The following is a 20,132-nucleotide window of genomic DNA, read 5'->3' on the forward strand; positions in this document are numbered from 1 at the left end:
TAAACGCTAATAAACATCGTCAGTGAAGACGTACCTGGTATTCACTTCACCAACCGAGATATTCCAACACGGTCCAGGATATTTCTAGAAGACCTCCTAACACGGTAACTCCATTACCTATCCCTTGACCATGTAAAGAAAATGGAGGGGGTAATTCTGTGAGGAGGTTCATGCAACACGTCAAACCCTTGGCCGTGTCGTAGTAGTATGGAGAGGGAAGGAACCACCTCCTACAGAACACTAGTTACCAGGGAGGGGATTGGTTTCCGCTCCCCATTTCCCGACCCTAGACATCGGGTCTACACTTTGCATCCACTGCTGGAACACTGAACACATCCAAAAACTCTTGTCAAATAGTAAAAGTGAGGTTTTTGCAGTGGGGAGCATGAGGCCAGATCATGCTCTCACCGACCTCCCACTACTGAACAGGTGTCTTCGGGCACTCACCCTACACCTGCCTCGAAAAGCGTCAGATGTCCAGATGTGGACAGGAAAAGGTCTCCCTGTAGCACACTGACCGTCTAGGCGTATGCCTCCCGTCCTGCCACCTCATCACAAGGCCGCCAACCAGGAAGAAGTTTATATCAAGATATTACTGTTACAAGAGCACTAAGGTCTCGTCACCTATGTCTACAATACCATCTCTCATGATCTCATCTGTGTATCTGACTCCCCTGACAACCTCTATCAACTCCTCATGAATCATCATGAATAATGCTCATCTTTACATCTGTAATACCTGTATTAGATCAGGTAAACTTGACTGTACGTACAACAACTTCCCTTCCCTAAACCTAAGGAATTCAGTTATACAGGGGACTTCATCTCACGTCACCCTGCCTTTGTGGACACCACCATCGATCAAAATGGCCCCCAAGCTCCTCTCATCCACCAATGATCACAGCCTCACTCACCATCCTACCACTGAACGTATATACCCATGCACTCGGCGGCTATCTTGCACTAGGCTCCAATCTTGTACACAGACGCGACAGTGTTTCTGTAGTAGGTGACCTCAGATCGGGTCACTCCATATTCTCTTAAACGTACAAAATCTCTACATTTCATTGTATCCCTCACGTCAGAGGACGCGCCTCCATCCCCTGGAACTCCCATGACTTGTTAACTGATGAACTGGGCAAGCGGTATGGCAAGTATAGCCCCGAAGATCCTGACTCCCTCTATAGTTACGTGATTAAGGCCACTGACAACTTCTATGACTACAATGTGCTGCGGACACAGAATAAGAAGCATAAGAACACCTGAACGAGAAATGAGCAACTGCAAGCCCTGGAGGAGAACGTTCAAAAATCAGCAGACAACTATCACCAACATCGGAAAGGCGATAATCTTCTTTCTAAAGGCTTCACGTGAACTCTGCGAGACGTGAAGGACCAAGTGAGAACTGACCATTGGTATCATTTCTTGCAAGGCATTAGTGCCCAACACACACCAAAGTCGGGCAAAAAAAAAAAAAAAAAAACATACACCACACTACCCTTACTAAGCAAGCCAACGATCTGGCACGGTAAGTGGTCTGTACAGTCACAGACCACTGTACTGCCTCAGTATGTTCAGACTTCCCTGCACCACAGTGTTATCAACACAGAAACAACCTGCAGCGACCACACTAAGTGAACAGAATCTCAATCACCTGTGAAGAGCTACGATGACCACTTCTCTAAGGCAGGACTAGCACACCTTAGGATGATGGTGTCATGTACGACGTGTTCTAGCCTCTCTTAAATGTCATGGTTCCTACTAATCCTCTTCTCGACCTCTATAACATGAGCCTCCAACAAGGAGTCCTTCCTTGAGTCTGGAAGCGGACCACTATTATACCTATACCCAATCCTAACTCTCATCAGTATCGACCCATTTCTCTCGTCTTGCTTCTGTACTAGATCGCATCATTCTCAATAGGCTTACGCATATCATCTCGTCTCACTCATCCACCAATCTCTTTGGCTTCCTGTCTGGCAGGAACACATATCATTGCCTTGCTGAGTATTTTGTCCACCACCAAGAAAATACATGTACAGCCTTCACAGATCTCAAATCTGCCTTTGATCTTATAACAGTGACATCATCCTTGTACAACTTTCAGAGCTCGGTGGATGGAGTCAAATGCTCAGCCGGATCAGGAGGTACCTGTCTGAACGCCATTCCAAAGTCCTGTTCAGAGACGCCCTCAGCGACTCGAGGTCTTTTGCCCTAAAGACCCCAGAGGGAGGGTGTCCTCAGCCCAACACTGTTCGATGTTCTCACGCACAAACTTCTAAAAAGCCTTGAACTTCACACTTGATGACGGTGCTGTGCTCTGTCGATGATGACCTATGTCTTAGGACCGCCTCATCTCAGAGACTTCAAGGTCTACTTGACCGGTTCACTCACTCCGCAACTCAGTGAGGCCTAGTCATTATCACCGTCAAATCAAAAGAGCTATTTTATGATGAACATATTAGAATCATTCCCTTGTGTTACACAAATCTGAAACTGAAACATGTCCCTCAAACACGTACCTTGGTATCAAAATCGGTCCTCTCAGTAATCCACAAACTTAAGTATCCAACTTAAAAACTAAGCTCCTTGGTCGCCAGGCAAGAAAATTGGTGTTTACATCAAAAATACTGAGAATTTACTTCTTGTTCGCACGATCTAAACCAGTTTATCATGCCATACACCTGTCTATGGTTGATTCGCAACTTCGTTCCTTGAGGTGGTGCAAAATATACCTTTGAGACAAATTTTAGGTTGTCCCATGTCGACCAGGCTAATAAATATGAGAAATAAGCTTGCCCTTCCCACAATCACTGACTTTATTCAAAGCGTTAATGCAGTCTTTAATGCTAACTGTCTCAGTAACCCCATATTCGCCCCCAGTTTCATACATCTACCACAGATCATTAATGACCGCAATTCCCTCCCTGAAATAACCCACTATCATTCATCAGGGTTCCGCAGGCGGCTCGACCGCGGCCGATTCCAGGTAGGGCGACTATGTGACTTACACCAGTAGCTCCTGCACCAATATCCCTAAAACCTTGTCACATCAGACCTCTCCAAGTTGATTATGTAAACTGCCATCAGGGGCAGTTCAGTCCATATATCCTATAAGGACTAATATGTGACCTAAATAATGTGCTAACCACCATGCCAGACTATACGTTACTTATATGTGCTGATGGATCCTTGCGAAACACGGTAAGGCCGGCGCTGCCTACGATGTTTACCGCAAAAACAGCCTTATTCACTCTCAGCAAGGAAAACTTCGCTCTTGGTCCAGTTGTATGCACTGCGAACTCCACAGTATTCTCATGGCTATGAGACATCCAAATCCCAAGGACACGCTGTAATCCTCACTGACCCTCAAACCAGCTCTTGCATCACTCTCGGGAAGGAAGCCTCTGCAGGAAGCCGTTCCATCAATCCTTCACTCTCTGCTTATAGAGGCAGATGATAGTGGCCTATACATCCAATTCCAATGAATACCGTCACATGTCAGACATGAGCGTCATGATCATGCAGATAATCTCGCTAAACATGCCTCTTTGGTCTCGGGCCACAACACCAGACCTGGTCTAACTCACGGTGTAGTCCACGCTGCCCAAACCACGTTTGCCCGCGAGGAAGGAAACATCTCGAGAGACCGTGAACGACCAAGTGGCTGTAGTGCTGTGTACTATGATCATTTATGGCAAAAGAAACATCAATAGGGATAAGCACCTGACCCATACCAGATAATGTTGCAGCAGCAGCAGCAGCAGCAGCAGCAGCAGCAGCAGCAGCAGCAGCAGCAGCAGCAGCAGCAGCAGCAGCAGCAGCAGCAGCAGCAGCAGCAGCAGCAGCAGCAGCAGCAGCAGCAGCAGCAGCAGCAGCAGCAGCAGCAGCAGCAGCAGCAGCAGCAGCAGCAGCAGCAGCAGCAGCAGCAGCAGCAGCAGCAGCAGCAGCAGCAGCAGCAGCAGCAGCAGCAGCAGCAGCAGCAGCAGCAGCAGCAGCAGCAGCAGCAGCAGCAGCAGCAGCAGCAGCAGCAGCAGCAGCAGCAGCAGCAGCAGCAGCAGCAGCAGCAGCAGCAGCAGCAGCAGCAGCAGCAGCAGCAGCAGCAGCAGCAGCAGCAGCAGCAGCAGCAGCAGCAGCAGCAGCAGCAGCAGCAGCAGCAGCAGCAGCAGCAGCAGCAGCAGCAGCAGCAGCAGCAGCAGCAGCAGCAGCAGCAGCAGCAGCAGCAGCAGCAGCAGCAGCAGCAGCAGCAGCAGCAGCAGCAGCAGCAGCAGCAGCAGCAGCAGCAGCAGCAGCAGCAGCAGCAGCAGCAGCAGCAGCAGCAGCAGCAGCAGCAGCAGCAGCAGCAGCAGCAGCAGCAGCAGCAGCAGCAGCAGCAGCAGCAGCAGCAGCAGCAGCAGCAGCAGCAGCAGCAGCAGCAGCAGCAGCAGCAGCAGCAGCAGCAGCAGCAGCAGCAGCAGCAGCAGCAGCAGCAGCAGCAGCAGCAGCAGCAGCAGCAGCAGCAGCAGCAGCAGCAGCAGCAGCAGCAGCAGCAGCAGCAGCAGCAGCAGCAGCAGCAGCAGCAGCAGCAGCAGCAGCAGCAGCAGCAGCAGCAGCAGCAGCAGCAGCAGCAGCAGCAGCAGCAGCAGCAGCAGCAGCAGCAGCAGCAGCAGCAGCAGCAGCAGCAGCAGCAGCAGCAGCAGCAGCAGCAGCAGCAGCAGCAGCAGCAGCAGCAGCAGCAGCAGCAGCAGCAGCAGCAGCAGCAGCAGCAGCAGCAGCAGCAGCAGCAGCAGCAGCAGCAGCAGCAGCAGCAGCAGCAGCAGCAGCAGCAGCAGCAGCAGCAGCAGCAGCAGCAGCAGCAGCAGCAGCAGCAGCAGCAGCAGCAGCAGCAGCAGCAGCAGCAGCAGCAGCAGCAGCAGCAGCAGCAGCAGCAGCAGCAGCAGCAGCAGCAGCAGCAGCAGCAGCAGCAGCAGCAGCAGCAGCAGCAGCAGCAGCAGCAGCAGCAGCAGCAGCAGCAGCAGCAGCAGCAGCAGCAGCAGCAGCAGCAGCAGCAGCAGCAGCAGCAGCAGCAGCAGCAGCAGCAGCAGCAGCAGCAGCAGCAGCAGCAGCAGCAGCAGCAGCAGCAGCAGCAGCAGCAGCAGCAGCAGCAGCAGCAGCAGCAGCAGCAGCAGCAGCAGCAGCAGCAGCAGCAGCAGCAGCAGCAGCAGCAGCAGCAGCAGCAGCAGCAGCAGCAGCAGCAGCAGCAGCAGCAGCAGCAGCAGCAGCAGCAGCAGCAGCAGCAGCAGCAGCAGCAGCAGCAGCAGCAGCAGCAGCAGCAGCAGCAGCAGCAGCAGCAGCAGCAGCAGCAGCAGCAGCAGCAGCAGCAGCAGCAGCAGCAGCAGCAGCAGCAGCAGCAGCAGCAGCAGCAGCAGCAGCAGCAGCAGCAGCAGCAGCAGCAGCAGCAGCAGCAGCAGCAGCAGCAGCAGCAGCAGCAGCAGCAGCAGCAGCAGCAGCAGCAGCAGCAGCAGCAGCAGCAGCAGCAGCAGCAGCAGCAGCAGCAGCAGCAGCAGCAGCAGCAGCAGCAGCAGCAGCAGCAGCAGCAGCAGCAGCAGCAGCAGCAGCAGCAGCAGCAGCAGCAGCAGCAGCAGCAGCAGCAGCAGCAGCAGCAGCAGCAGCAGCAGCAGCAGCAGCAGCAGCAGCAGCAGCAGCAGCAGCAGCAGCAGCAGCAGCAGCAGCAGCAGCAGCAGCAGCAGCAGCAGCAGCAGCAGCAGCAGCAGCAGCAGCAGCAGCAGCAGCAGCAGCAGCAGCAGCAGCAGCAGCAGCAGCAGCAGCAGCAGCAGCAGCAGCAGCAGCAGCAGCAGCAGCAGCAGCAGCAGCAGCAGCAGCAGCAGCAGCAGCAGCAGCAGCAGCAGCAGCAGCAGCAGCAGCAGCAGCAGCAGCAGCAGCAGCAGCAGCAGCAGCAGCAGCAGCAGCAGCAGCAGCAGCAGCAGCAGCAGCAGCAGCAGCAGCAGCAGCAGCAGCAGCAGCAGCAGCAGCAGCAGCAGCAGCAGCAGCAGCAGCAGCAGCAGCAGCAGCAGCAGCAGCAGCAGCAGCAGCAGCAGCAGCAGCAGCAGCAGCAGCAGCAGCAGCAGCAGCAGCAGCAGCAGCAGCAGCAGCAGCAGCAGCAGCAGCAGCAGCAGCAGCAGCAGCAGCAGCAGCAGCAGCAGCAGCAGCAGCAGCAGCAGCAGCAGCAGCAGCAGCAGCAGCAGCAGCAGCAGCAGCAGCAGCAGCAGCAGCAGCAGCAGCAGCAGCAGCAGCAGCAGCAGCAGCAGCAGCAGCAGCAGCAGCAGCAGCAGCAGCAGCAGCAGCAGCAGCAGCAGCAGCAGCAGCAGCAGCAGCAGCAGCAGCAGCAGCAGCAGCAGCAGCAGCAGCAGCAGCAGCAGCAGCAGCAGCAGCAGCAGCAGCAGCAGCAGCAGCAGCAGCAGCAGCAGCAGCAGCAGCAGCAGCAGCAGCAGCAGCAGCAGCAGCAGCAGCAGCAGCAGCAGCAGCAGCAGCAGCAGCAGCAGCAGCAGCAGCAGCAGCAGCAGCAGCAGCAGCAGCAGCAGCAGCAGCAGCAGCAGCAGCAGCAGCAGCAGCAGCAGCAGCAGCAGCAGCAGCAGCAGCAGCAGCAGCAGCAGCAGCAGCAGCAGCAGCAGCAGCAGCAGCAGCAGCAGCAGCAGCAGCAGCAGCAGCAGCAGCAGCAGCAGCAGCAGCAGCAGCAGCAGCAGCAGCAGCAGCAGCAGCAGCAGCAGCAGCAGCAGCAGCAGCAGCAGCAGCAGCAGCAGCAGCAGCAGCAGCAGCAGCAGCAGCAGCAGCAGCAGCAGCAGCAGCAGCAGCAGCAGCAGCAGCAGCAGCAGCAGCAGCAGCAGCAGCAGCAGCAGCAGCAGCAGCAGCAGCAGCAGCAGCAGCAGCAGCAGCAGCAGCAGCAGCAGCAGCAGCAGCAGCAGCAGCAGCAGCAGCAGCAGCAGCAGCAGCAGCAGCAGCAGCAGCAGCAGCAGCAGCAGCAGCAGCAGCAGCAGCAGCAGCAGCAGCAGCAGCAGCAGCAGCAGCAGCAGCAGCAGCAGCAGCAGCAGCAGCAGCAGCAGCAGCAGCAGCAGCAGCAGCAGCAGCAGCAGCAGCAGCAGCAGCAGCAGCAGCAGCAGCAGCAGCAGCAGCAGCAGCAGCAGCAGCAGCAGCAGCAGCAGCAGCAGCAGCAGCAGCAGCAGCAGCAGCAGCAGCAGCAGCAGCAGCAGCAGCAGCAGCAGCAGCAGCAGCAGCAGCAGCAGCAGCAGCAGCAGCAGCAGCAGCAGCAGCAGCAGCAGCAGCAGCAGCAGCAGCAGCAGCAGCAGCAGCAGCAGCAGCAGCAGCAGCAGCAGCAGCAGCAGCAGCAGCAGCAGCAGCAGCAGCAGCAGCAGCAGCAGCAGCAGCAGCAGCAGCAGCAGCAGCAGCAGCAGCAGCAGCAGCAGCAGCAGCAGCAGCAGCAGCAGCAGCAGCAGCAGCAGCAGCAGCAGCAGCAGCAGCAGCAGCAGCAGCAGCAGCAGCAGCAGCAGCAGCAGCAGCAGCAGCAGCAGCAGCAGCAGCAGCAGCAGCAGCAGCAGCAGCAGCAGCAGCAGCAGCAGCAGCAGCAGCAGCAGCAGCAGCAGCAGCAGCAGCAGCAGCAGCAGCAGCAGCAGCAGCAGCAGCAGCAGCAGCAGCAGCAGCAGCAGCAGCAGCAGCAGCAGCAGCAGCAGCAGCAGCAGCAGCAGCAGCAGCAGCAGCAGCAGCAGCAGCAGCAGCAGCAGCAGCAGCAGCAGCAGCAGCAGCAGCAGCAGCAGCAGCAGCAGCAGCAGCAGCAGCAGCAGCAGCAGCAGCAGCAGCAGCAGCAGCAGCAGCAGCAGCAGCAGCAGCAGCAGCAGCAGCAGCAGCAGCAGCAGCAGCAGCAGCAGCAGCAGCAGCAGCAGCAGCAGCAGCAGCAGCAGCAGCAGCAGCAGCAGCAGCAGCAGCAGCAGCAGCAGCAGCAGCAGCAGCAGCAGCAGCAGCAGCAGCAGCAGCAGCAGCAGCAGCAGCAGCAGCAGCAGCAGCAGCAGCAGCAGCAGCAGCAGCAGCAGCAGCAGCAGCAGCAGCAGCAGCAGCAGCAGCAGCAGCAGCAGCAGCAGCAGCAGCAGCAGCAGCAGCAGCAGCAGCAGCAGCAGCAGCAGCAGCAGCAGCAGCAGCAGCAGCAGCAGCAGCAGCAGCAGCAGCAGCAGCAGCAGCAGCAGCAGCAGCAGCAGCAGCAGCAGCAGCAGCAGCAGCAGCAGCAGCAGCAGCAGCAGCAGCAGCAGCAGCAGCAGCAGCAGCAGCAGCAGCAGCAGCAGCAGCAGCAGCAGCAGCAGCAGCAGCAGCAGCAGCAGCAGCAGCAGCAGCAGCAGCAGCAGCAGCAGCAGCAGCAGCAGCAGCAGCAGCAGCAGCAGCAGCAGCAGCAGCAGCAGCAGCAGCAGCAGCAGCAGCAGCAGCAGCAGCAGCAGCAGCAGCAGCAGCAGCAGCAGCAGCAGCAGCAGCAGCAGCAGCAGCAGCAGCAGCAGCAGCAGCAGCAGCAGCAGCAGCAGCAGCAGCAGCAGCAGCAGCAGCAGCAGCAGCAGCAGCAGCAGCAGCAGCAGCAGCAGCAGCAGCAGCAGCAGCAGCAGCAGCAGCAGCAGCAGCAGCAGCAGCAGCAGCAGCAGCAGCAGCAGCAGCAGCAGCAGCAGCAGCAGCAGCAGCAGCAGCAGCAGCAGCAGCAGCAGCAGCAGCAGCAGCAGCAGCAGCAGCAGCAGCAGCAGCAGCAGCAGCAGCAGCAGCAGCAGCAGCAGCAGCAGCAGCAGCAGCAGCAGCAGCAGCAGCAGCAGCAGCAGCAGCAGCAGCAGCAGCAGCAGCAGCAGCAGCAGCAGCAGCAGCAGCAGCAGCAGCAGCAGCAGCAGCAGCAGCAGCAGCAGCAGCAGCAGCAGCAGCAGCAGCAGCAGCAGCAGCAGCAGCAGCAGCAGCAGCAGCAGCAGCAGCAGCAGCAGCAGCAGCAGCAGCAGCAGCAGCAGCAGCAGCAGCAGCAGCAGCAGCAGCAGCAGCAGCAGCAGCAGCAGCAGCAGCAGCAGCAGCAGCAGCAGCAGCAGCAGCAGCAGCAGCAGCAGCAGCAGCAGCAGCAGCAGCAGCAGCAGCAGCAGCAGCAGCAGCAGCAGCAGCAGCAGCAGCAGCAGCAGCAGCAGCAGCAGCAGCAGCAGCAGCAGCAGCAGCAGCAGCAGCAGCAGCAGCAGCAGCAGCAGCAGCAGCAGCAGCAGCAGCAGCAGCAGCAGCAGCAGCAGCAGCAGCAGCAGCAGCAGCAGCAGCAGCAGCAGCAGCAGCAGCAGCAGCAGCAGCAGCAGCAGCAGCAGCAGCAGCAGCAGCAGCAGCAGCAGCAGCAGCAGCAGCAGCAGCAGCAGCAGCAGCAGCAGCAGCAGCAGCAGCAGCAGCAGCAGCAGCAGCAGCAGCAGCAGCAGCAGCAGCAGCAGCAGCAGCAGCAGCAGCAGCAGCAGCAGCAGCAGCAGCAGCAGCAGCAGCAGCAGCAGCAGCAGCAGCAGCAGCAGCAGCAGCAGCAGCAGCAGCAGCAGCAGCAGCAGCAGCAGCAGCAGCAGCAGCAGCAGCAGCAGCAGCAGCAGCAGCAGCAGCAGCAGCAGCAGCAGCAGCAGCAGCAGCAGCAGCAGCAGCAGCAGCAGCAGCAGCAGCAGCAGCAGCAGCAGCAGCAGCAGCAGCAGCAGCAGCAGCAGCAGCAGCAGCAGCAGCAGCAGCAGCAGCAGCAGCAGCAGCAGCAGCAGCAGCAGCAGCAGCAGCAGCAGCAGCAGCAGCAGCAGCAGCAGCAGCAGCAGCAGCAGCAGCAGCAGCAGCAGCAGCAGCAGCAGCAGCAGCAGCAGCAGCAGCAGCAGCAGCAGCAGCAGCAGCAGCAGCAGCAGCAGCAGCAGCAGCAGCAGCAGCAGCAGCAGCAGCAGCAGCAGCAGCAGCAGCAGCAGCAGCAGCAGCAGCAGCAGCAGCAGCAGCAGCAGCAGCAGCAGCAGCAGCAGCAGCAGCAGCAGCAGCAGCAGCAGCAGCAGCAGCAGCAGCAGCAGCAGCAGCAGCAGCAGCAGCAGCAGCAGCAGCAGCAGCAGCAGCAGCAGCAGCAGCAGCAGCAGCAGCAGCAGCAGCAGCAGCAGCAGCAGCAGCAGCAGCAGCAGCAGCAGCAGCAGCAGCAGCAGCAGCAGCAGCAGCAGCAGCAGCAGCAGCAGCAGCAGCAGCAGCAGCAGCAGCAGCAGCAGCAGCAGCAGCAGCAGCAGCAGCAGCAGCAGCAGCAGCAGCAGCAGCAGCAGCAGCAGCAGCAGCAGCAGCAGCAGCAGCAGCAGCAGCAGCAGCAGCAGCAGCAGCAGCAGCAGCAGCAGCAGCAGCAGCAGCAGCAGCAGCAGCAGCAGCAGCAGCAGCAGCAGCAGCAGCAGCAGCAGCAGCAGCAGCAGCAGCAGCAGCAGCAGCAGCAGCAGCAGCAGCAGCAGCAGCAGCAGCAGCAGCAGCAGCAGCAGCAGCAGCAGCAGCAGCAGCAGCAGCAGCAGCAGCAGCAGCAGCAGCAGCAGCAGCAGCAGCAGCAGCAGCAGCAGCAGCAGCAGCAGCAGCAGCAGCAGCAGCAGCAGCAGCAGCAGCAGCAGCAGCAGCAGCAGCAGCAGCAGCAGCAGCAGCAGCAGCAGCAGCAGCAGCAGCAGCAGCAGCAGCAGCAGCAGCAGCAGCAGCAGCAGCAGCAGCAGCAGCAGCAGCAGCAGCAGCAGCAGCAGCAGCAGCAGCAGCAGCAGCAGCAGCAGCAGCAGCAGCAGCAGCAGCAGCAGCAGCAGCAGCAGCAGCAGCAGCAGCAGCAGCAGCAGCAGCAGCAGCAGCAGCAGCAGCAGCAGCAGCAGCAGCAGCAGCAGCAGCAGCAGCAGCAGCAGCAGCAGCAGCAGCAGCAGCAGCAGCAGCAGCAGCAGCAGCAGCAGCAGCAGCAGCAGCAGCAGCAGCAGCAGCAGCAGCAGCAGCAGCAGCAGCAGCAGCAGCAGCAGCAGCAGCAGCAGCAGCAGCAGCAGCAGCAGCAGCAGCAGCAGCAGCAGCAGCAGCAGCAGCAGCAGCAGCAGCAGCAGCAGCAGCAGCAGCAGCAGCAGCAGCAGCAGCAGCAGCAGCAGCAGCAGCAGCAGCAGCAGCAGCAGCAGCAGCAGCAGCAGCAGCAGCAGCAGCAGCAGCAGCAGCAGCAGCAGCAGCAGCAGCAGCAGCAGCAGCAGCAGCAGCAGCAGCAGCAGCAGCAGCAGCAGCAGCAGCAGCAGCAGCAGCAGCAGCAGCAGCAGCAGCAGCAGCAGCAGCAGCAGCAGCAGCAGCAGCAGCAGCAGCAGCAGCAGCAGCAGCAGCAGCAGCAGCAGCAGCAGCAGCAGCAGCAGCAGCAGCAGCAGCAGCAGCAGCAGCAGCAGCAGCAGCAGCAGCAGCAGCAGCAGCAGCAGCAGCAGCAGCAGCAGCAGCAGCAGCAGCAGCAGCAGCAGCAGCAGCAGCAGCAGCAGCAGCAGCAGCAGCAGCAGCAGCAGCAGCAGCAGCAGCAGCAGCAGCAGCAGCAGCAGCAGCAGCAGCAGCAGCAGCAGCAGCAGCAGCAGCAGCAGCAGCAGCAGCAGCAGCAGCAGCAGCAGCAGCAGCAGCAGCAGCAGCAGCAGCAGCAGCAGCAGCAGCAGCAGCAGCAGCAGCAGCAGCAGCAGCAGCAGCAGCAGCAGCAGCAGCAGCAGCAGCAGCAGCAGCAGCAGCAGCAGCAGCAGCAGCAGCAGCAGCAGCAGCAGCAGCAGCAGCAGCAGCAGCAGCAGCAGCAGCAGCAGCAGCAGCAGCAGCAGCAGCAGCAGCAGCAGCAGCAGCAGCAGCAGCAGCAGCAGCAGCAGCAGCAGCAGCAGCAGCAGCAGCAGCAGCAGCAGCAGCAGCAGCAGCAGCAGCAGCAGCAGCAGCAGCAGCAGCAGCAGCAGCAGCAGCAGCAGCAGCAGCAGCAGCAGCAGCAGCAGCAGCAGCAGCAGCAGCAGCAGCATCATCATCATCAGCAGCAGGAGCAGCAGGAGCAGTAGCAGGAGCAGCAGCAGGAGCTGCTCTGGGTGGGCACCGTCGCCAGAGGCTTGCTGATCTACATGCTGTGAAAACACACTTGACTCAGTAGGTCAGTTCCATGTTGCTCTCCGTCCTCCTGACATCCAGCCATGACACACACGTTTTCGCGACGTCTGTTCCACACGAGGAATATAATAGGTACCACTGGTCATATGGCGTCTAGACGATTGGTCATTTAAAAACTATCCATATGTGACATGTTTGAAAAAAAATGTAGACCCACTTGCTAAAGCTTAGGTCCACCAGAATAACGTGTTCTGTTCTACAGCTCTCCAGCTACAACCCTGACGTCACTGTTGTGCTCCACATCACCCCTGGCGTCACTGTTGTGCTCCACATCACCCCTGGTGTCACTGCTGTGTTCCACATCACCATTGGCGTCACTGCTGTGTTCCACATCACCATTGGCGTCACTGCTGCTCTACATCACCAATGGCGTCACAACTGTGCTCCACATCACCCCTGACGTCAGTGTTGTGTTCCTCATCACCCCTGACGTCAGTGTTGTGTTCCACATCACCCCTGACGTCAGTGTTGTGTTCCTCATCACCCCTGACGTCAGTGTTGTGTTCCACATCACCCCTGACGTCAGTGTTGTGTTCCACATCACCCCTGACGTCAGTGTTGTGTTCCACATCACCCCTGACGTCAGTGTTGTGTTCCACATCACCCCTGACGTCAGTGTTGTGTTCCACATCACCCCTGACGTCAGTGTTGTGCTCCACATCACCCCTGACGTCAGTGTTGTGTTCCACATCACCCCTGACGTCAGTGTTGTGTTCCACATCACCCCTGACGTCAGTGTTGTGCTCCACATCACCCCTGACGTCAGTGTTGCGTTCCACATCACCCCTGACGTCAGTGTTGTGCTCCACATCACCCCTGACGTCAGTGTTGTGCTCCACATCACCTCTGACGTCAGTGCTGTGCTCCACATCACCCCTGATGTCAGTGTTGTGTTCCACATCACCCCTGACGTCAGTGTTGTGCTCCACATCACCCCTGACGTCACTGTTGTTCCACATCACCTCTGATGTCAGTGTTGTGCTCCACATCAGCCAGAGGGCGGGAAGAGGTACCCTGGGTGATACTGTATGATAAATGATGTAGGACGCCTTGTGTGCATTGGAGGCAAGAGGCCGCCACAGATGGGGGCGCACGATAACTGGGCGGAATATCATACACGGCAGATGATGATGAGACAAGACGACCGCACCACACCATCCACTTACTGCAAGTGGTTCTGTCAGCCGTGGTACCTGTGGTCGTAAGTAGTGCCGTCAGCCGTGGTACCTGTGGTCGTAAGTAGTGCCGTCAGCCGTGGTCGCAAGTAGTGCCGTCAGCTGTGGCACCTGTGGTCGCAAGTAGTGCCGTCAGCTGTGGTCGCAAGTAGTGCCGTCAGCTGTGGCACCTGTGGTCGCAAGTAGTGCCGTCAGCTGTGGCACCTGTGGTCGCAAGTAGTGCCGTCAGCTGTGGCACCTGTGGTCGCAAGTAGTGCCGTCAGCTGTGGTCGCAAGTAGTGCCGTCAGCTGTGGTCGCAAGTAGTGCCGTCAGCTGTGGCACCATTTGTTGGAAAACGTGCCGTCAACTGTGACATTTGTTACATCAATTGTAGCATCAATGGTTGTATCAGCCGTGGCATCATTTACATCAGTTTTGGCATCATTTGTGTCAGTTCCGGCACGAATTGTGGCACCTTTTATGGTATCAATGGGTTATAACAATTCTGGCACCAGCTGTAGGATCAGTTATGGCAACATTTGTGATACTAATGTTGGTATATTGTAGCACAATATGTGGTACCAGATCAGCCCCAACTGTGGCAACTGTCGTGACACTAGTTATGGTATCAGTCGTGGCACTAGTTATGGTATCAGTCGTAGTACTAGGTCGTTTGGATGGCGGAATTTTATAATTTTTTTTTTTTTTTTTAGAATGAGCAAAATCTAAATGTTTTAATAAATCAAGAAAATTCAATATTACTGAAAAAACTTTCATATATGGAATATGATGAGAGAATCTCTTTCACATTAGTCACTGTTGAAATGAATTTCAATTTTTTTTTTTTTCACAATCCTAAATTGTTCTATTGCAGGGAAAACAGAACCATGAAGTTCGCTACACCAAGAATTTGGCGGAAACCCGATGACCACTCGGGCAACTGCTACATGTGCATGGTGGACCCTTCCAAACATAGGACTGGCAAGACTGCACCTGCCATCACGTATCCAGACCTTCCATCATCCATTGCCACACGACCCTGAGCTCCCCGTACCCACTCCTCCAGAGAGAGAGCAGCCGTCGTCAGGACAGACCAGCAAGTCAGATGAGGAGGAGGACGTTGTAGATCCAGATTACAATTTCAAGAGTTGCAGCTGAGGAGAGAAACCCATACTACCCCAATTTAAAAGACGTCAACCACTTGATTAGAGATCTTGGTCTCACAAAGTCCAATGCTGAACTTCCGACGTCTTGGCTCAAGCAGTGGAACTTGTTGGATGAAAGTGAGCAAATCGCAGATCAGAGGAAGTGTCACCGAGTTTTTTCCAGCTTCTTCAACCGTCAAGATGGTCTCTGCTTCTGCCACAATGTAACCAGTCTGTTCGAGGCAATCGGAATCGCCTGTAACCCGAACGAGTGGCGGCTCTGTATTGACAGCTCATCCAGAAGACTCAAAGCCGTGCTGCTGCATAATGGGAATAAGCACTCGTCTCTTCCCCTGGTTCTTTAGGTGCATCTCAGAGAAGAATACAACTGTGTAAAGACCTTGTTGGACCCCTTGAAGTATGATGAGTACAGCTGAGAGGTCATTGGAGACCTCAAAAATGGTGTCATTCCTGATGGGTCTTCAAGGCGGTTTGACCAAGTTTCCCTGTTACCTTTGCCTTTGAGACAGTCGGAGACACCACGGTGCACTACCACAGGCGGGACTGGCCACGGCGGACCTAATTCTCTGTGGGGATGAACAACGTCAAGTGGGAGCCACCGGTGAGACCCCCGGAAGGTGTTGATGGTACCACTGCACATAAAATTAGGCCTATCAAACAATTTGTCACAGCTCTAGATAAGGAGTCTGCAGCCTTCAAGACTTCTTTCATAAGATGTCTGAGGCAAAGGTCAAAGCCGGCGTCTTCGTCGGACCACAGAAAAAGATCCTGGAGTGCAAGGAATTCCACAAGAAGCTCACTAGGAAGGAGAAAGCAGCTTGGTACAGCTTTGTCGCAGTGGGTCGGGGCTTCCTGGGCGATCACAAGGCCGAAAACTATGTGGAGCTGGTTGAGAGTATGGTGAAGAACCACGGCAAAATGGGCTGCAGGATGTCCCTCAAAGTCCATATCTTTGACGGTCATCTTGATAAATACAAGAAGAACATGGGAGCGTATCCGGAGGAGAACGGCAAACGCTTCCACCAGGATATACTGGATTTTGAACACCGTTACCTAGGAACATATAACGAAAACTTGATGGGAGATTACTTTTGGGGTCCAATCCGCGAAAGTGATTTACAGCGCAATCGTAAATCTCGAAAAACTACTCACTTCTAAATCTTTTGTGATCACTTTTGTTTAACATTAGTGTAAATACATGTTAATTTTGATTGATATGTTGTTGTTTTTCTGATTTTATGAGTATAAATATGTGCAAATTCTCCCGTTGTCCATTTGGAAATAGGTCAATTTCAAGACATCACTGTCCTGGTCACAAAGGCAGAGTTTGAAGGGAACAATAGCCTTTTCTCTACATTTTATGCATAAGCAATTAGGATATAACACCAAATACCCAAGAAAAAAATTGTGTTGTTCAATGCGATCAGTTTTGGCACCATTTCTATCAATCATAAGTTGTGGCATCAGTTGTATTATCAGTTGTGGCACCAACTGTGCATCAGTTGTGGCACCTGTTGTATTATCAGTTATGGCACCAGCTGTATTATCATGTGAGGCACCAATTGTATTATCAGCTGCGGCACCAGTTATATTATCAGTTGTGACACCAGTTTTATTATCATTTGCACCACCAGTTGTGGCACTTTTGTGTCATCAGTAATGGCACCAGCTGTATCATCAATAGTGGCACCAGTTATCAGACACGGCACCAGTTGCATTACTAGTGGTGGCAGGATTGGGTCAATTAACTTTTAAATCAACTAATGTTAACCAGATACATAAATCAACTTGACTGATTAATCAAAGAAAAGTCAATCAACGTAACAAACAGTCAACCCAACTGTCCATCCACCACTAAGGGTTGGGAGACAAAATGGGTACCTGGCTTACGCTATAGTTTATATATATATATATATATATATATATATATATATATATATATATATATATATATATATATATATATATATATTGGAAAATATCACAATTGAGTGCGTGATGAAGTATATTCCGTTTTGTCTAAAAGGAAATGAAACACGATAAGTTCCCAAGTGCACTTTCGTGGAATGATCACATCTTCAGGGGAAATACAAGAAAGGAATACAACAGTCAGCAGATATACAACAATGAGACGTAGCTAGGACGCCATTTGGCAAGCAAGTGACTACTCGAATGGTGCTCGGGTGCGTTCAAGTCTAGCAACATGCATATCATACAATCTATTATGTGGACAAGAAAGGGAAGTGTTTACGAGTTTCATCAACAATAAAGCTATCTAGTTTGTACTGACCTTCAACAATATTGATGTTATAATTCTTTATGTATTTAATAATATAAGATTCAATGATATTTCTACTGACTGGTACAGGAGTTTAGAGTTACTAGTAACTGAGATAGCATTGCTCCTTCTCCTGTTCTTATACTTAAATTTATGTTGTTTATGTTAAACAGAAAGATCCTTACCAGCCTGCCCAACATAAAACATATCACAATTTTTACATGGTACTCTTTAGACACACCCTGCAGAACTTTCTGTTGAGTTCTTGATAAAGACTTTCTTTATAGTATTGTTGCTGCTAAGGGGGCAACATCTACATTAATGGATTCAAGCAACAGAGGAAGTAAAGCAAAATCATTTCTAAAAGGGAAAACTAAAAGGTTCTTGCAGTCAAGGGGAAATTTGGGATTGACTCTATAAAAGCATCTCCTTGCCAACTTAAAGGATCTGTCAAAGAAAGATCCAAGTTTATGCATCCTAGATCTTTCACTGATAAATCCCTGAAGTTGGCAAAGAAATCCTTTCATAGAGCTAAACCCAAACCTCCCCTTGACAGCAAAAACCTTTCATTTCACACTTTTATTCTTAATTTTACTTTACTTTCTATGTTGCTTAAATTCTTTAAAGTAAATATTAACTTCAGCAACAACAATTTTATAAAGAATATCTTAATCAGGAACTTAACAGAAAGTTCTGCAGGATGTGTCTATAGAGTGCCATGTAAAAATTGTGATATGTTTTATGTTAGGCAGACTGGTAAAGATCTTCCCGTTTGACTTAAGCAACAGAAATATAATATAAGAAAAGGACAAGAATCAAAAGCCTCGTTTAATCATGTTGAATTTTATGATCACTGAATTGACTGGAGTAACACCATCTCAGTTATTAACTCGAACTCTAGTACCATGAGAAATATCATGGCATCTTCTATCATCAAATGCATAAAGAACTGTAACATTAAAATTTGGGAAGGCCTATACAAACTGGATAGCTCTATTGTTGATACAATCTGTAAATACTTACTTTTTTGTCCACATAATATTTTATGATACGCATGTTGCCAGACAAGAACGCACCCGAACTCCATTCGGGCAGTCACTTGTTTACCAACTGGCGTCCTAACTACGTCTCTTCGTTGTATATCTACTGACTGTTGTATTTCTTTCTTGCATCTCTCCTGATGATGTGATCATTACCCACACACACACACACACACACACACACACACACACACACACACACACACATATATATATATATATATATATATATATATATATATATATATATATATATATATATATATATATATTTTTTTTTTTTTTTTTCATACTATTCGCCATTTCCCGCGTTAGCGAGGTAGCGTTAAGAACAGAGGACTGGGCCTTTGAGGGAATAACCTCACCTGGCCCCCTTCTCTGTTCCTTCTTTTGGAAAATTAAAAAAAAATGAGAGGGGAGGATTTCCAGCCCCCCGCTCCATACATATATATATATATATATATATATTTATATATATATAAGTATAGCGGAAATGGGATGGCCTTGATTTGGGCTCAACTGCCCGAGCCGTCGCAGCTAACATTAAAAAGAAAGAAAGAAAAAAACTTGATCAATCGGCGAAAAGTAAAATTTAGTTAACAGACCACCAAGCACTGAGTCTTGCATAGATTGTGGCACCAGTTTTGCTTTCAGGAAGTTTTGGGTGTAGAGGGCCAAGAATTGCAGGATGTGCAGGATGCAGAGGGCCGGAATCTGCAGTGCGTAGAGGGCCATAAACAGTAGGGAGTAGAAGGCCAGGAACTGCAGGGTGCACAGAGCCAGGCAGTGCAGGGTGTAGAGGACCAGGAACTGCAGAGTGTAGAGGACCAGGAACTGCAGGGTGTAGATGGCCAGAAGCTGCAGGGTGTATAAGACCAACACTGTAGGGTGTAGAGGGCTACGAACTGCAGAGTGTAGAGGACCAAGAACTGCACAGTGTAAATAATGCTGAGGACCAATAACAGGGTAATTGGTCTTAATTGGTCTCTGCACTGAGAAACCAATGCAGAGTGTACAGGATTAGACCCGAAGGGTGTAGAGGGCCAGGAACAGCAGGATGTAAAAGGGACCGACAGTGTATGGTGTTGAGGATCATCAGGCAGTGTATGGTGTAAAGGACCGGGTTGAGTCCCAGTGAGGGCCAGGCAATGTAATGTGTTCAGGATCAAACAGTATAGAGCGCTGAGGGCCAAGTACTGCAGAATGTTGGGTGTTGAGGGTCAGGCAATGTTGGGTGTTGAGGGCCAGACAATGTTGGGTGTTGAGGGTCAGGCAATGTTGGGTGTTGAGGGCCAGACAATGTTGGGTGTTGAGGGTCAGGCAATGTTGGGTGTTGAGGGTCAGGCAATGATGGGTGTTGAGGGTCAGAAAATGTTGGGTGTTGAGGGCCAATGTTGGGTGTTGAGAGTCAGGCAATGTTAGGTGTTGAGGGTCAGAAAAAGTTGGGTGTTGAGGGTCAGGCAATGTTGGGTGTTGAGGGCCAGACAATGTTGGGTGTTGAGGGTCAGGCAATGTTGGGTGTTGAGGGTCAGGCAATGTTGGGTGTTGAGGGTCAGGCAATGTTGGGTGTTGAGGGCCAGACAATGTTGGGTGTTGAGGGTCAGGCAATGTTGGGTGTTGAGGGTCAGGCAATGTTGGGTGTTGAGGGTCATAAAATGTTGGGTGTTGAGGGCCAATGTTGAGTGTTGAGGGTCAGGCAATGTTCGGTGTTAAGGACCAGGCAATGTTGGGCGTTGAGGGTCAGAAAATGTTGGGTGTTGAGGGCCAATGTTGGGTGTTGAGGGTCAGGCAATGTTGGGTGTTGAGGGTCAGGCAATGTTGGGCGTTGAGGGTCAGAAAATGTTGGGTGTTGAGGGCCAATGTTGGGTGTTGAGGATCAGAAAACGTTGGGTGTTGAGGGCCAATGTTGGTTGTTGAGGGCCAATGTTGGGTGTTGAGGGTCAGGCAATGTTGGGAGTTGAGGGTCAGGCAATGATGGGTGTTGAGGGTCAGGCAATGTTGAGTGTTGAGTGTTGAGGGTCAGGCAATGTTGAGTGTTGAGGGTCAGGCAATGTTGAGTGTTGAGGGTCAGGCAATGTTGGGTGTTGAGGGTCAGGCAATGTTGGGTGTTGAGTGTTGAGGGTCAGGCAATGTTGGGTGTTGAGGGTCAGGCAATGTTGGGTGTTGAGTGTTGAGGGTCAGGCAATGTTGAGTGTTGAGGGTCAGGCAATGTTGAGTGTTGAGGGTCAGGCAATGTTGGGTGTTAAGTGTTGAGGGTCAGGCAATGTTGGGTGTCGAGGGTCAGGCAATGTTGGGTGTTGAGGGTTAGACAATGTTGGGTGTTGAGGGTCAGGCAATGTTGGGTGTTGAGGTCCAGACAATGATGGGTGTTGAGGGTCAGGCAATGTTGGGTGTTGAGGT

At 54.0% G+C, this 20,132-nt stretch overlaps 1 long non-coding RNA gene across 1 annotated transcript in view; it reads right to left on the reverse strand.

Annotated features, from left to right (window-relative positions):
• LOC139759812 (uncharacterized) overlaps nt 1-20,132 on the reverse strand; it is a 198,729-nt gene that overhangs the window by 66,639 nt on the left and 111,958 nt on the right. The window lies entirely within an intron of this gene.

The sequence above is a fragment of the Panulirus ornatus genome, chromosome 3, assembly GCF_036320965.1.
Source record: "Panulirus ornatus isolate Po-2019 chromosome 3, ASM3632096v1, whole genome shotgun sequence".
Taxonomy (NCBI): Eukaryota; Metazoa; Arthropoda; class Malacostraca; order Decapoda; family Palinuridae; genus Panulirus; species Panulirus ornatus.